Source organism: Chrysemys picta, chromosome 12, assembly GCF_011386835.1.
Source record: "Chrysemys picta bellii isolate R12L10 chromosome 12, ASM1138683v2, whole genome shotgun sequence".
In the NCBI taxonomy this organism is placed as follows: Eukaryota; Metazoa; Chordata; order Testudines; family Emydidae; genus Chrysemys; species Chrysemys picta.
In genome coordinates, this window is record NC_088802.1 from 28,832,659 (window position 1) to 28,846,938 (window position 14,280).

Here is a 14,280-nt window from a genome sequence, read left to right on the forward strand (position 1 = left end):
TAAATAGCACATTTTATCTCTGAAGCAGACGACTTCTCAAAAATTGTAGACCAGTGTTATCACAGGCATTGGAGCTGCATCTTGATTTAAAATCATAGAAGATTAGAGTTGAGAGAGACCTCAGGAGGTCATCTAGTGAAACCCCCTGCTCAAAGCAGGACCAAGCCCAACTAAATCATCCCAGCCAGGGCGCTGTCAAGCCAGGCCTTAAAAACCTCTAAGGATGGAGATTCCACCACCTCCCTAGGTAACACATTCCAGTGCTTCACCACCCTCCTAGTGAAATAGTGTTTCCTAATATCCAACCTAGACCTCCCCAACTGCAACTTGAGACCATTGCTCCTTGTTCGGTCATCTGCCACCACTGAGAACAGCCAAGCTCCACCCTCTTTGGAAACCCCCTTCAGGTAGCTGAAGGCTGCTATCAAATCCCCACTCACTCTTCCATTCTGCGGACTAAATAAGCCCAGCTCCCTCAGCCTCTCCTCATGAGTCAAATGCTCCAGCCTCCTAATCATGCCCTCTGTTGGACTCTCTCCAATTTGTCCACATCCTTTCTGTAGTGGGGGATACAAAACTGTACACAATACTTCAGATGTGGCCTCACCAGTGCCATAGAAGGGAATAATTACTTCCCTCGATCTGCTGGCAATGCTCTTACTAATGCAGCCCAATATGCTGTTAGCCTTCTTGGCAACAAGGGCACACTGCTGACTAATATCCAGCTTCTTCTCCACTGTAATCTCCAGGTCCTTTTCTGAAGAACTGCCACTTAGCCAGACAGTCCCCAGCCTGTAGCCGTGCAACTGATTCTTCCGTCCCAAGTGCAGGACTCTGCACTTGTCTTTGTTGAACCTGGTCAGATTTCTTTTGGCCCAATCCTCCAATTTGTCTAGGTCACTCTGGACCCTATCTTTACCCTCCAATATATCTATCTCTCCCCCCAGCTCAGTGTCATCCACGAACTTGCTGAGGGTGAAGTCCATCCCATCATCCAGATCATTAATGAAGATGTTGAACAAAACTGGCACCAGGACCAACCCCTGGGGCACTCCGCTTGATACTGGCTGCCAACTAGACACCAAGCCATTGATCATTACCCGTTGAGCCCGACGATCTAGCCAGCTTTCTATCCACCTTATAGTCCATTCATCCAATTCATACTTCTTTAACTTGCTAGCAAGAATACTGTGAGAGACAGTATCAAAAGCTTTGCTAAAGTCAAGGTATATCACAAATATTTAATAATGGGCTCTTCAAACTAGCAGAGAAAAGTCTAACATGAACCAACGGCTGGAAGTTGAAGCTAGAGACCCACAGACTGGAAATGAGGTGTAAATTTCTAACGGTGAGTGTAATTAACCACTGGAACAACTTATAAGAATTGTGGTGGATTCTCCATCCCTGACCATTTTTAAATCAAGACTGGGTATTTTTCTAAAATATCTGCTCTAGGAATTAGTTGGGGGCAGTTTTCTAGCCTGTGCTGTGCAGGAGGTCAGACTAGGTTATCACAATGGTCCCTTCTGACCTGAAAATGTAAGAAAAAAAAAAATCTTTTGCCAAGTCTGCAACCCTTTGAGACACTTCACTCCCCCCACACGCGCACACACTTTAAGCACTGGTTCCAATGTGGAGTCTAGTCCCTTTGTGGCTTTAGCCCTTGGAGACTCCAAGCAATGGAGAATCTGTTCCCTAGGTAATTGGTTTCCACAGATAATTACACGGACAGTTAAAAACTCTGCTCCTTAAAACAGGGGGATCGAAGACAGTATCTATGCAGGAGAAGCTTTCTGAGACTACAAGGCTCTGCAGTCGAACAGACAAAGACAAAACAAGATCCAGTGGCTGGAGTTGGGAGTCAGTAAGTTCAAACAGGAAGTGAGACGAGTGTGATCACAGTGAGGCATCGGAACAGAATACCAGCTGGCTGGGCTGGATATAGGGATCACTGGGTGAGGAGCTCTGATCTGTGTGATGCACGAGGACAGGACAGATTATCACAATGGTCCCTTCTGGCCTTAAAATCGGTGATAATAAATATTTACAGTAACTACATCTAACCACCACAAACTGGATCACAGGTTAGAAAACACAAGTTCTTCCAGGTGAGAGCTGGGATCGATCCTTCTGCATCATGTTTTCAACTCTGGTAATACTGTATTACTGTGAGTCTCACAATATTTAGAAAGCGACAAAGAGTCCTGTGGCACCTTATAGACTAACAAACTTATTGGAGCATAAGCTTTCGTGGGTGAATCTGACGAAGTGGGTATTCACCCACGAAAGCTTATGCTCCAATATGTCTGTTAGTCTATAAGTTGCCATAGGACTCTTTGTCGCTTTTTACAGATCCAGACTAACACGGCTACCCCTCTGATACTTGACACAATATTTAGAGTTCATCATACAGCCCCAGTTCCTGGAGTCTTGTGCTCACATGTGAATCTCAGCTAGCTAGCTTGCTTTCTTGCTAGTTTCCAGCCCTTGTGGTTGGAGAGAAAACACGACCCTTTAAAGGCTTGAAAAGCAAAAGATAAATAAAAAGAATCCAATGCGTGTTAGATTTTAAAATCATGTTTTAAAAAAAAACCTATCTTTTTGGACTCTGGCGCATGACTTTTTAGCATTTGGGGTCAGCAATTCCTTATGATATTTTGTAGCATTAACATTCTAGGTATGGAGTATGTACAAAAACCAGTCATCCTGCCAATATATTTCTAGAGGCTGAGCTGGCAAAGTTGATTGCTCGGAGCTTTGCCATTCCTGACTAATACAACCATTTCAGACAAACAGTCATGCCATGCCATCAAAAAGAACAGGAGTACTTGTGGCACCTTAGAGACTAACAAATTTATTAGAGCATAAGCTTTCGTGGGCTACAACCCACTTCTTCGGATGCCCTGGGGCTAAGTCAAACCTTGCTACATCTGCAATCTGCTTCTCTCAGGGCCTCTTTCACTAAAGCCCAACAACAAAGAACACCTCGCAGACAAAGGCTCTCATCCCCAGTGCAGACACAGTGCACAGAGATCCAAGTGCAATACCCCACAGAGCTCACTGCAGAGCGGTCACTTTGTTCTGCATCGACCCAGCCCCTCCCACCCACCGACATTTTAACCCCCCTCCGCAGTAACAGAGTCTCTGAACCAAGAGCTAGAAAAGAGCAGAATCCAAGGAGCTGCTTTGGGTGATCCCCCTGACACTGTCCCCAGGGCAGCGCATCCCCCCAGCAGTACGGGGACCAGGAACTGGTTTTTCCTCTCCCTGCCTCTCATCTTGTCCCAGGAAAGTTAATCTGCCCCGGAGTGCTGCAGGGAATGGGGCTGGGCAGGGCTGGGAGCCGGGAACCTCTCTCCCCACTGATTGCTCCTGCTGCCCCTGCCAGTCTCTTCCTCCTGCCTACTCTCCCCTGCCCTCGGGCTGGGACGGCTCCTGCAGGAGCTCAGGGGAGCAGAGCCTGGGGGGCGGGTCAGGGAGAGTGGGACTCGCAGACAGGAGGGGCCGCCTATCTAGGGTGACTAGACAGCAAGTGTGAAAAATTGAGACTTGGGGGGGGGGGGGGGGCGACAGTGTGTATAGCTGCCCATATAAGACAAAACCCCTAATATCTTAGGACAGGCCAGATAATATTAGGACGTTTTGTCACCCTATGCCCACCTCCAGCCCTTTCCCCCGGGTCTCTCCCCTCACCTGGAGTTTGCGGCTCAGGCTGGTGTCGGCAGAGCCCGGGGCTTGTTCCAGCCCCCGGAGAAAGTTCCCACGGCTGGGCACAGAGGGGCGCTAGGGAAGGGCTCTCTTTGCACACACTCTGCTGGGGAGCAGCAGCTCAGTCTGGCTTTTGGACACTACAGATGAAGCAGCAGCTGTGACCCAGGAAGCTCAACCCCGGATCTGCTCAGCATAGAGATTGCAGTAACCAGCATCTTCCCTTCCTTGCAATAGCCAGAGCCCTCTGGTGGCCACAGCTCAGGAGCCCTGGGCACAGACGAGCTGCATGGCAGGAATCCGGCCAGAGACCTGCCTGTCTTTTAGCAGTTACAAACCAATTTGGAAATTGGGAGGGAAACAAAAAAAAAGGATTTTTTAATTTTCTTTTTGGGTTGTGAAATTTTCCATCCATAGTGTGACTGAAGATGGTTGTGTACCATGTTCAAAATATGAGCTTTCTAAAAAAGGATTTCTGTAACCAACATTACATATGTACCTATATTTTAAAATTCCACCATGTGACAAAGACAATCAAGTTTTAGTCTTGACTTCCCATCCTGCATTACGTTAAGCATGTGAATAAGCAAGTGCATGTGAGGCGGCAAAATTTGCAGGTGATACAAAACTACTCAAGATAGTTAAATCCCAGTCAGACTGCAAATGGATCTCACAAACCTGGTTTACTGGGCAGATGGCAGATGAAATTCAATGTTGATAAATGCAAAGTAATGCACATTGGAAAACATAATCCCAATTATACATATAAAATGATGGGGTCTAAATTAGCTGTTACCACTCAAGAAAGAGATCTTGGAGTCATTGTGGATAGTTAGACTTATAGACTCATAGACTTTAAGGTCAGAAGGGACCATTATGATCATCTAGTCTGACCTCCTGCACAACGCAGGCCACAGAATCTCACCCACCCACTCCTGTAACAAACCCCTAACATATGTCTGAGTTATTGAAGTCCTCAAATCGTGGTTTAAAGACCTCAAGGTGCAGAGAATCCTCCAGCAAGTGACCTGTGCCCCACGCTGCAGAGGAAGGCGAAAAACCTCCAGGGCCTCTGCCAATCTGCCCTGGAGGAAAATTCCTTCCGACCCTAAATATGGTGATCAAATATGACCCTGAGCATGTGGGCAAGACTCACCAGCCAGCACCCAGGAAAGAATTCTCTGTAGTAACTCAGATCCCACCCCATCTAACATCCCATCACAGACCATTGGGCATATTTACCTGCTAATAATCAAAGATCAATTAATTGCCAAAATTAGGCTATCCCATCATACCATCCCTCCATAAACTTATCAAGCTTAGTCTTAGTTCTCAGAAAACATACACTTAATGTGCAGTGGCAGTCAAAAAAGCGAACACAATGTTGAGAATCATTAAGAAAGGGATAGATAATAAGGCAGAAAATATCACATTGCCTCTATATAAATCATGGTACACCCACATCTGGAATAGTGTGTGCAGATGTGGTCACCCCATCTTATATATATATATATATATATATATATATATATATATATATATATATAGGAATTGGAAAAGGTTCAGAAAAGGGCAACAAATGTGATTAGGGAGAGATTAATACGACTGGGACTTTTCGGCTTGGAAAAAAGATGACTACGGGGGATATGATAGAGGTCTATAAAATCATGACTGATGTGGAGAAAGTAAATAAGGAAGTGTTATTTACTCCTTCTCATAACACAAGAACTAGGGGTCACCCAATGAAATTATAGGCAGTAGGTTTAAAAAACAAAAGGAAGTATTTCTTCACACAACGCAGAGTCAACCTGTGGAACTCCTTGCCAGAGGATGTTGTGAAGGCCAAGACACTAACAGGGTTAAAAAAAGAACTAGATAAATTCATGAAGGATAAGTCCATCAATGGCTGGTAGCTAGAATGGGCAGGAATGGTGTCCCTAGCCTCTGTTTGCCAGAAGCTGGGAATGGGCGACAGGGACCACTTGATGATTACCCGTTCTGTTCATTTCCTCTGAAGCACCTGGCATTGGCCACTGTCGAAAGACAGGATACTGAGCAGGATGGACCATTCGTCTGCCTAGTGTGATGGAGTGTGCATACCCCGCACCAGATGAGAAAGGGTTAATCCCACACTGCGGGTGGAGGAAGTTCCACCCCTCAGACTGTGGTGGGCACGTTCCAACTGCTGTTTCAGTATAAAAGGGAGCAGACTAGTTCAGTTTAGGCTGAATGCTGAGGAGGAAGGATGCTTGGTGGAGGCTCCAGCCCAGGAGCCGGTACAGCCATTGCCTGTGGGAGCTGGAGAGCCCAAGAACTAGACCAGCGTCCCGTTGTCTACAGCTGACCATCTGGAATAAAAGTCCCAGGGAGTTACCTTTGCCGAGGGCCTGGAGACCCCAATGTCATATGGACCATGACTTCAGGAAGCAGGGTAGGTCCAGGGATGGGGAGAGAGTTGTAACCTCCTGCAAATCAGAGTCTGCATGTTGCTGTATGATCCCCCCTGACTGGGTGGCAGACACATTTGCTACTAGCAGGGCCCTGGACCAGGACTGGTGGAGCAGGGAGGGCTCAGGTCCGCCCCCTCCCTGACTGTAACTGCCACTGGGTTGTGGTCCCTGGCCACTAGACCACACAGCCCTGCACTCCAGGACCACTATATTGACTCTGGCCACTAGGCCATGCTGCCCTGCACTCAAGGGCCGCTATATATACTCTGGCTGCTAGCCCATGCCACCTTGCACTTGAGGGTTGCTATATTGACTCTGGCCATTAAGCAGCACTGTCCCAGGGCATTCTGGTAGACTGTAACCGTGATGCCATCACACCCACAATCCACACCAAAGAGGGATGGGGTGTTCATGCACCACCACATTAGTATGGGCATTCTTATTTTCTTAAGACTTTGCTTTTATGTCTTGTGTGTGGCCTATGGAAAGCACCATGACTGCTCACCATGCATGTAGGAATTAGGGTGACCAGACGTCCCGATTTTATCGGGACTGTCCCGATATTTCCTTGTTTGTCCCGCGTCCCGACCGACGTGCGGTCGGGACACTGGACAAACAAGGAAATGCTCCAGAGCCTGGAGCCCGGAAGTGCTCGCGCCCCCCCGCCCCGCCCCCGTCCCCTCCTCCCCCGATTGGCTCCCTCCCCGAATCCCTACCTCTTCATCGGGCTCACCATTCCTCCCCCCCTCCGCAAGCGCTGGAGGGAGGCCCGGGAGACTCAGAGGAAACGCGGGGCCGGGGTGAGTAAGAGTCCGGCGGTAGGGAGAGGAGGGGGGCGGCCCGCGGCTGTTCTCCCCCCCCGGGCAGCGGGACTCGGGAGCAGCCGCTGTTGCAGCTCCCACTGCCGCGGGGGGAGGAAGCGGCCATGGCGCTCGGCGGCTGCGGCTCTGGCGCCCCCGAACCCCCCGGGCCTGCTGCAGGGACCCAGCAGCGCGTACGCTGCGCCCAGCCCCTGGCCAGTCGCGTCTGGGCTGCTGCCCAGCTGGTGCTATCATGCGGCGGCCCCGGGGTGGAGGCATCGGCAGCCCAGCCCCGTTCGTTCCCCTGCGGGACGGGGGGGCTGGGGCCTGCTGCCCCCACTCCGGGGCCGCCGCGCGATAGCACCAGCTGGGCAGCAGCCCAGACGCGACTGGCCAGGGGCTGGGCTGGGCGCAGCATGCACGCTACTGGGTCTCCGCAGCAGGCCCCGGCTCGGGAGGTTCGGGGGCGCCAGAGCCGCAGCTGCCAAGCGCCATGGCCGCTTCCTTCCCCCCGCGGCAGTGGGAGCTGCAGCAGCGGCTGCTCCCGAGTCCCGCTGCCTGGGGGTGAGAACAGCCCAACCGCCTGGCCCCGCGGGCCGCCCCCCTCCTCTCCCTACCACCCAACTGAGTCCTGCCTGCTCGGGACCAGGCCGGACTCTTACTCACCCTGGCCCCGCGCTTCCCCTGAGTCTCGCTTCCCCTGAGTCTCCCGGGCCTCCCTCCAGCGCTTGCGGAGGAAGGTGTTTTTTTTTTTTTGTCCACGCCCCCCGCCACGCCACGCCCCGCGTCCCGATATTTGACTTGGGTGATCTGGTCACCCTAGTAGGAATCCCTGGGTGGGGATCTGGCCTGTGTTATACACGAGGTCAGCCTGGATGATCAGTGGTCCCTTCTGGCCTTGGAATCTATTGTAAGCAGAGTCAGGATGAGCTCTACCCTGACATCTGGTGGTGAATTATGGCGAGTGTGAAAATGAACTCCAGGGGCTGATCTTGTTTGCATAGGCACACCCATCCACCTGGCATGAGACAACAGCAACTGATAGTGGTTACTTTGGATGGGGTGGGATCCCCAGTTTCTCTGTTATTGGGGCAGGAGGAATAAAGTGTTGTTACCCTGATTATGTGAATCAAGGACAATGAAACTGTTTTATGACAGAGTGTCTCACCATCACCTAAGTAGCACTTGTGAATTGAGAGAGGATGGGGACAGGTATTTGTATGTGATGGTATGGGCCCCCTTTGAGGGCTTGAAACACCAATTGCACCATCTCCACTGTTGAATGTCAGAGCTAACTTTGATTCCATTAGGAGTCTAGTTACAGGCTGCTGAGCTGAATTCACTTTGGGCCAATGGTACACCAGCACTGGGGCTCCCCTACTATGAGCTGAAATCACAAAAGAGCTAAAGTTATTAAGAGCTGAGATCACTGAGTGCTGTGTTAAATAGTGGGGAAGCCTGAAGCTATATTGCTAAGTGGCTGGCGGAGCAGTTTGCGGGGACGGCTGGAGGAGCAGCGAGCTGCGCGGAGCCTTGCGGGGACGGTTGGAGCGGCCCAAGGAACGGCGAGCGGAGCCGTTTGCGGAGACGGCTGGAGCGGGTTACACTTCGGTGAGCGGAGCGGAGCAGCTCGCAGAGCAGAGCAGTTCGTGGGACGGCAGGAAGTGGACTGGCTTGTGGTGAAGGCTGCGGCGGAACCCCACGGAGAGACGGCCGGCCGGCCTCAGATCACGTAAGGTGCGCCTTAACACCCTGCGTGCCCTTTTACTCTGGGGCTGCACTGACCAGGGACAGAGACTTTGGGGGTTGTTGGACTTTTAGGACTTTGGGTGGTTGCTGGACCCAAGAGACTTTGGGGGTGCTGGACTTTGGGGACTCTGGGTGATTTTTGGGTTGCTGGATTCAAGAACCGAAGAGAAAGGACACAGTCCAATTTGCTGGGGTGGGTCTTTTGCTCATGGTTTGTGTTATGAATCCTGTTTGTGGTGTTTTTCCAATTTAATGCTGATGTCGTTTACTTCATGTTATTAAACATTTTCTGCTACACTCAGACTCCGTGCTTGCAAGAGGGGAAGTATTGCCTCTTAGAGGCGCCCAGGGGGTGGTATGTAATTGTCCCAGGTCACTGGGTGGGGGCTCAAGCCGGTTTTGCATTGCGTTATTGAAACGGAACCCCTAGATACAGAACCCGGCCCTTGTTGCTGCCAACTTAGATGGGCAGAAGGGTTACACTATGATAACCACTTGTTAGATGGAATATACTGTTTCACTTAGCTATCAATAAGATGTTTTTAAAATACTGAAGTGAATCACTGACTTTAAAACTGAAATTCAAAATGGAGTACATGAACTCTAACTTTGAACTCCATCTTTGAGAGGGGACTTATTTTGCTACACAGACTCTAGCTTAAACCAGTCAGAACCGTTTTTTCCCGCCAAGTCCAACCCTCAGTGTTCCATCACCTCAGAAGCGTTCCATCACCTCAGAACTCTTCCCACCAAAAAGGCTTTATAAGGTCTTGTTCAGCGCCTGTGCGGGGCTGTCCATTCCAGCGACAGTTCGTACACGGTCGGGTCTTCGCAGAGCTCCAGAGCTGAGATCGAAGAACAACATCTATCCCGTAGTGTGTTTGAGGAAGAGGAGTCCTGTCATCGTCATTCCTATATCCTGCATCTCCTGGTGTCCATCATCCCAGAGGGTCTCCTCGCCAGCGACGAGAACCATCAGTCGTCTGGACTCCCCAGTGTTCCTCCTCATGGACTCTAAATCAGTCCAAGAGTTGTAGGTCCTGGGCATCACGCCTGTACGTGACATCTGCTGCATCAGAGCAATAGGAGAAAGGTTTCCGTGTTGGGGTATTGTTTATTGTTTTGTAGAATCCCACGGGAGGGTTTATGGGCCTGAGCTCCAAGCTCTCAGAGTCAGTCACTGATCCACTATTTTACTGATTTATGGTTTTGCTGTTTCACTGTGTTATTCTTGTACTCCCCCCCCATTCTCCCTAGTTTTTCTGTACCTTTTATCCCTAATACACTTACCTTTATTTGCACCATATTATCTTGTCTTTTCTTTATTTTATTATATTTTATGGGTAGCTAAATCCACCGGTGACAGACACGGAAGGGAGCCGAGTCTGCAGCTTCTGAGAAAAGGGGCTTTCCCTGTTCTATCTTCCCTCTACCATCTCTCTAGTATTTCCTTTGAAGTGTTACCTTCTTCCCCTTGAGGTAACATTTCTGGCGACCGCGGCAGGACTCTCTTGGGGATTAGTTACCCCATTAGAGTCTTGTTATGCTTCAGCTTGTTTATTTGTGACAGTGACTGTGATGGTCCAATTGACTCGGGGAGGGAATTTGTGTGGAATTGGAACTGTGCCTACTTCCCCCCCCTACGGAAGCACAATCCGAGGGAAGGTGTAGTGTCCGGGTGAGAGCCCCCCTTCCATTACTCCCTGGGTGAGGGACGGAATTTATTCCGCCCTGGGAAATCCTGTTATTGGCGATAAGGGTTGCAGGGACGCCTGGACCCCTTGCCCAGAAGCAGGTAGCGTTGGTTAGTAGGCCCCATACTAGCACCGCTAGTGTCCGGTTGCTAATAACCGAACACGGAGTGGTACCGGGCCTCAAAAGGGTTGCCACTCTTTCTTTTGGCAAGGCAACAGTTAGTAGGGGAGCGGCTGTGGCCTTCTCCCAAAAATTTAGGTTGCCTTTGCCTAGGCCTTAGAGCCGCAGCTGGAAGCGGTCTATTTTCTAAGGTCTCTCTATTTTCAAATGGTGTAATCTTTTTCCTTGGATTGGGTAAGCAATCTATAACCCAGCAGCAGAAGATGGATCAAGTTTTCAGCCTCCAAGGATGGACGTCCCAGACAAATAAAAACTCACTGGACTTTAGTGTGGATTTATTTGGAAAGGGCAAAAATCCTTGGAAGAAGGAGTCATTGGCAGGGGTTGATTCTTTGGACAAGTTTTCCACCTTATGGGCTCGGTATTCCATCTGTAAACCTACCCCTAACAAGAAAGCACGGAAATATGCTCTCATATACGGCTTGGCTATGGTCAGCCGAGAACTGAATTCACAAGTGGCGCTGCTTAAACAACAGACAGAGCAATCACTTGTTGAAAAGCAGCAGCTAAAGCAACAAGGTGAAAGGCAGGCTGCCGAAGAGCAACTGGCAACTGCCAAGATAAATAGCCTGACCTTACAGGTTTCCCAGCTCGAACAACAGCTGAGGAATCTTAATACGAGGGTTACAGATGCAGAAACTGCTGCTGAAATAAAAGGCAGAGAACTTCAGGAATCGCAGGCAGTAGTGCGCCAGCTCCTGAAGAAAGCCCATAATGTTAATTTAGGGTCTGTCAATCATGTGGCCTGCAATCGCCGCATTGACAAGCTGCAGAAGCAGCTACAATTGGCCAAGGGTGTTATGAGTGCCATCAAAATGAATCCTTTGGCAGCTTTTAAGTCCGAATTTCAAGAGTCAAGTTCCGACTCGGAAACTGAGGACTCACCACCAGGTCCCTCAGTGGGTAAAAGATTGGAACCCTCAGCACCTCACAGTAGTGAGGAGGCCATGTTGGTAGACAGGGGATGCCCGTTGGCCCCTATTGTAACCACTGTAACCCAATATGATAACAACAGACTGTGAAACATGAAACTAGGGCTTTGACCCTGGAACAAACTAGAGCTTTGGGAAAGCAAATGGGAATTTGTAATAAGGAAACGGTATTGAACTGGCTGGCAAAATTATCAGCAACACCTAATGTCAGCCAGGAGGATATGGTAGCACTCTTAAGGGAATGCATGTCAGCTGAGGATTTTGCAGTATTACCATATGGCATCATGGTGGATACCAATACTGAACAACATATCATATACAAGAGTGTTTTTAAATTGTACTTTCCTTATGACAACCTACTGGGTAAAGCATATGCTGAAAAGCAAATGCCAGAGGAACGACCAGAAAGGTATATGATGCGAAAAAAATTGTTATTCTGGTTAGCTGGTTTGGGAGTCAATCGTGGAGGGGTTATTGATTATGACGTACCTGAATTAAGAGAATTATATGTACAAGGTTTAACACCTAATATCCGGTTGGGAATGGGTCCTGTGGTTGCTCGTGTTACATCTATGGCTGAATTAGAAGGCAGGGCTAGAGAGGTTTACGAGTTACAACAGCTAGCCTACCGTGGTGGAGGAGCTAAGAGAAGGGTGGCAGCTTTCAATAACAAAACCTCTACCGATAAAAGCCAGGGCAAAACTCCAATGCAGCAACAATATAAACCCCCAGAATTTACTAACAAAATGTTCAGTGGCTCTGCTGAGGAAATGAAAATCATGAAAAAGGTGCTATTAAAAAGACTCAGCAAATATGAATCATGGGACAGTCTAGTGAAGCAGAGGTTATCAGCAGAAGACATGTTCCTGAAATTAGCACAATATGAAACATCACAAGGATCAGCAAGTAAGAACTCTAATGCTCCTATAGCATCCACCTCACTCCAACCTAATTGAGGTGGCCAGGCTTCCCAAGCCCTGGGTTTGTGGCCCCCCTAGTTAACGACTACTGGAGTAGACCCACTGTAGAAATTCAATTAAAGGGAAGTTTCGGTAGCATTAAACAAAAGGCATTGGTAGACACCGGGGCATCTACCATCCTACTTTGCACAAAAGCAAATTCAATCATCAGGAATATTCCAGTTAAGGATATTAAATCTCTTCAGTCATACAATGGAAAGGAAAGTACTATACCTTTCACTGATTTTATTACTTGTTCTGTAGGACATCTGTCAACCCAAGCTTCCTTTGGTTTACAACAATTAGACGGAAGTGGCATCTTGGGAATAGATCTATTAAGGAAATTACAGATAGTGGTGGACTTACCAAATAACATATTGTGTCAAGTGAAAGATGAAGAGGCGGGTCTTATAATTCCAGCAGCCCATAGGATATATGCGTTTAAGACGCCAGATAAACTGATTCTTCCTGAATGGGAAGAGGACATCAAACTGATTACCCAGAAACATCTCATGGTTTTCGCTCCAACTAAACTCAGTTGTGGAAAAGTAGAGGCTTCTGTGAAGGTAGAAGGACCAGACCCCAAACCACTAAGACAGTATAAGTATTCCATCGAGGCAAAGGAGGGAATTAAACCAACCATCAATGCACTTTTAGCGCAAGGAGTGCTAATCCAATGCCAAAGCATATGCAATTCGCCTATTTTGCCTGTTAGAAAGGCAGATAATAAATCATGGAGACTTACTGTTGATTATAGAGAGCTAAATCATGTTACCCCAAGACTAGCTCCTGTAGTGGCAAAATTCCCTGAGGTGATGGCTTTAATCACAGAAGGTGCCTGTTGGTTTTCTGTATTGGACATTTCAAATGCATTCTTTTCAATACCTCTCCACCCTTCTTCGTTTTACAAGTTTGCTTTTACTTTTGATGACCGACAGCTAACCTTCACCAGGGTCCCACAAGGCTATCATAACGCCCCAAGTCTGTGCCATCGGTTGGTGGCCGCCCTGTGGAAGAATCTGACTTATTCCAGCAACATCATAAGTTATGTAGATGACATCCTAATTGCCACACAGACCAGAGAAGATAATTGTGCTGCTTTAGATGAGGTTCTGGAAGCATTGAAAAAAGCTGGATTCTTAATCAATCCTAGCAAGGCTCAGTTGGTCCAGCAGCAAGTGACTTACTTGGGAGTTCAGCTTGGACCCACAGGCAGAAAACCGGATATTTCGAGAATAGAACTCATATCTAAGCTGCATGCACCGACAGATGTAAGCACTTTACGATCATTCCTTGGATTGGTTGGATTTTCAAGGGATTTTATCGAAAACTATAGCGAAAAGGCCAGACCTCTCTATAAACTTTTAAGAAAAAATCAAAAATGGACTTGGGGAACTGAAGAGCAGCAAGCAGTGATAGACCTGAAACAAGTCTTGATGACTGCACCGGCACTTGCATACCCTCAAATCAACCAGCCCTTCCATCTACAACTGGCAACAACCAAGACGGCGATTAGTGCAATATTATTACAACAGAGTGGATCCTCCTTAAAACCAGTGGCATATGGATCTAAGGTCCTTTCAGAAGTAGAAAAACAGTATACAACGTGCGAAAAGGAAGTACTTGCATTAGTTTGGGCCATCTCCCATTGGGAGTATTTAATAGGAATGGCCCCTATTGTACTAAAAACCACCCATACACCAGTGCAATATGTCATATCAGGTAAAGCTAATGCAGGGCGAGTCAGCCACCCTAGACTTGCCAATTGGACACTTGCCCTCCTGAATAAAGAGGTACGAGTAGAGAA

General features: G+C 48.4%; 1 protein-coding gene across 1 annotated transcript in view; it reads right to left on the reverse strand.

Moving 5' to 3' along the window:
- Window positions 1-3,912, reverse strand: part of LOC101939528 (zinc finger protein 271-like) — a 41,491-nt gene extending 37,579 nt beyond the window's left edge. Inside the window, exon 1 of the mRNA XM_065562981.1 lies at window positions 3,694-3,912. The gene's annotated coding sequence lies outside the window, so the exon portion shown is untranslated. The remainder of the gene's footprint in view (window positions 1-3,693) is intronic.
- Between the last annotated feature and the right edge of the window lie 10,368 nt (window positions 3,913-14,280).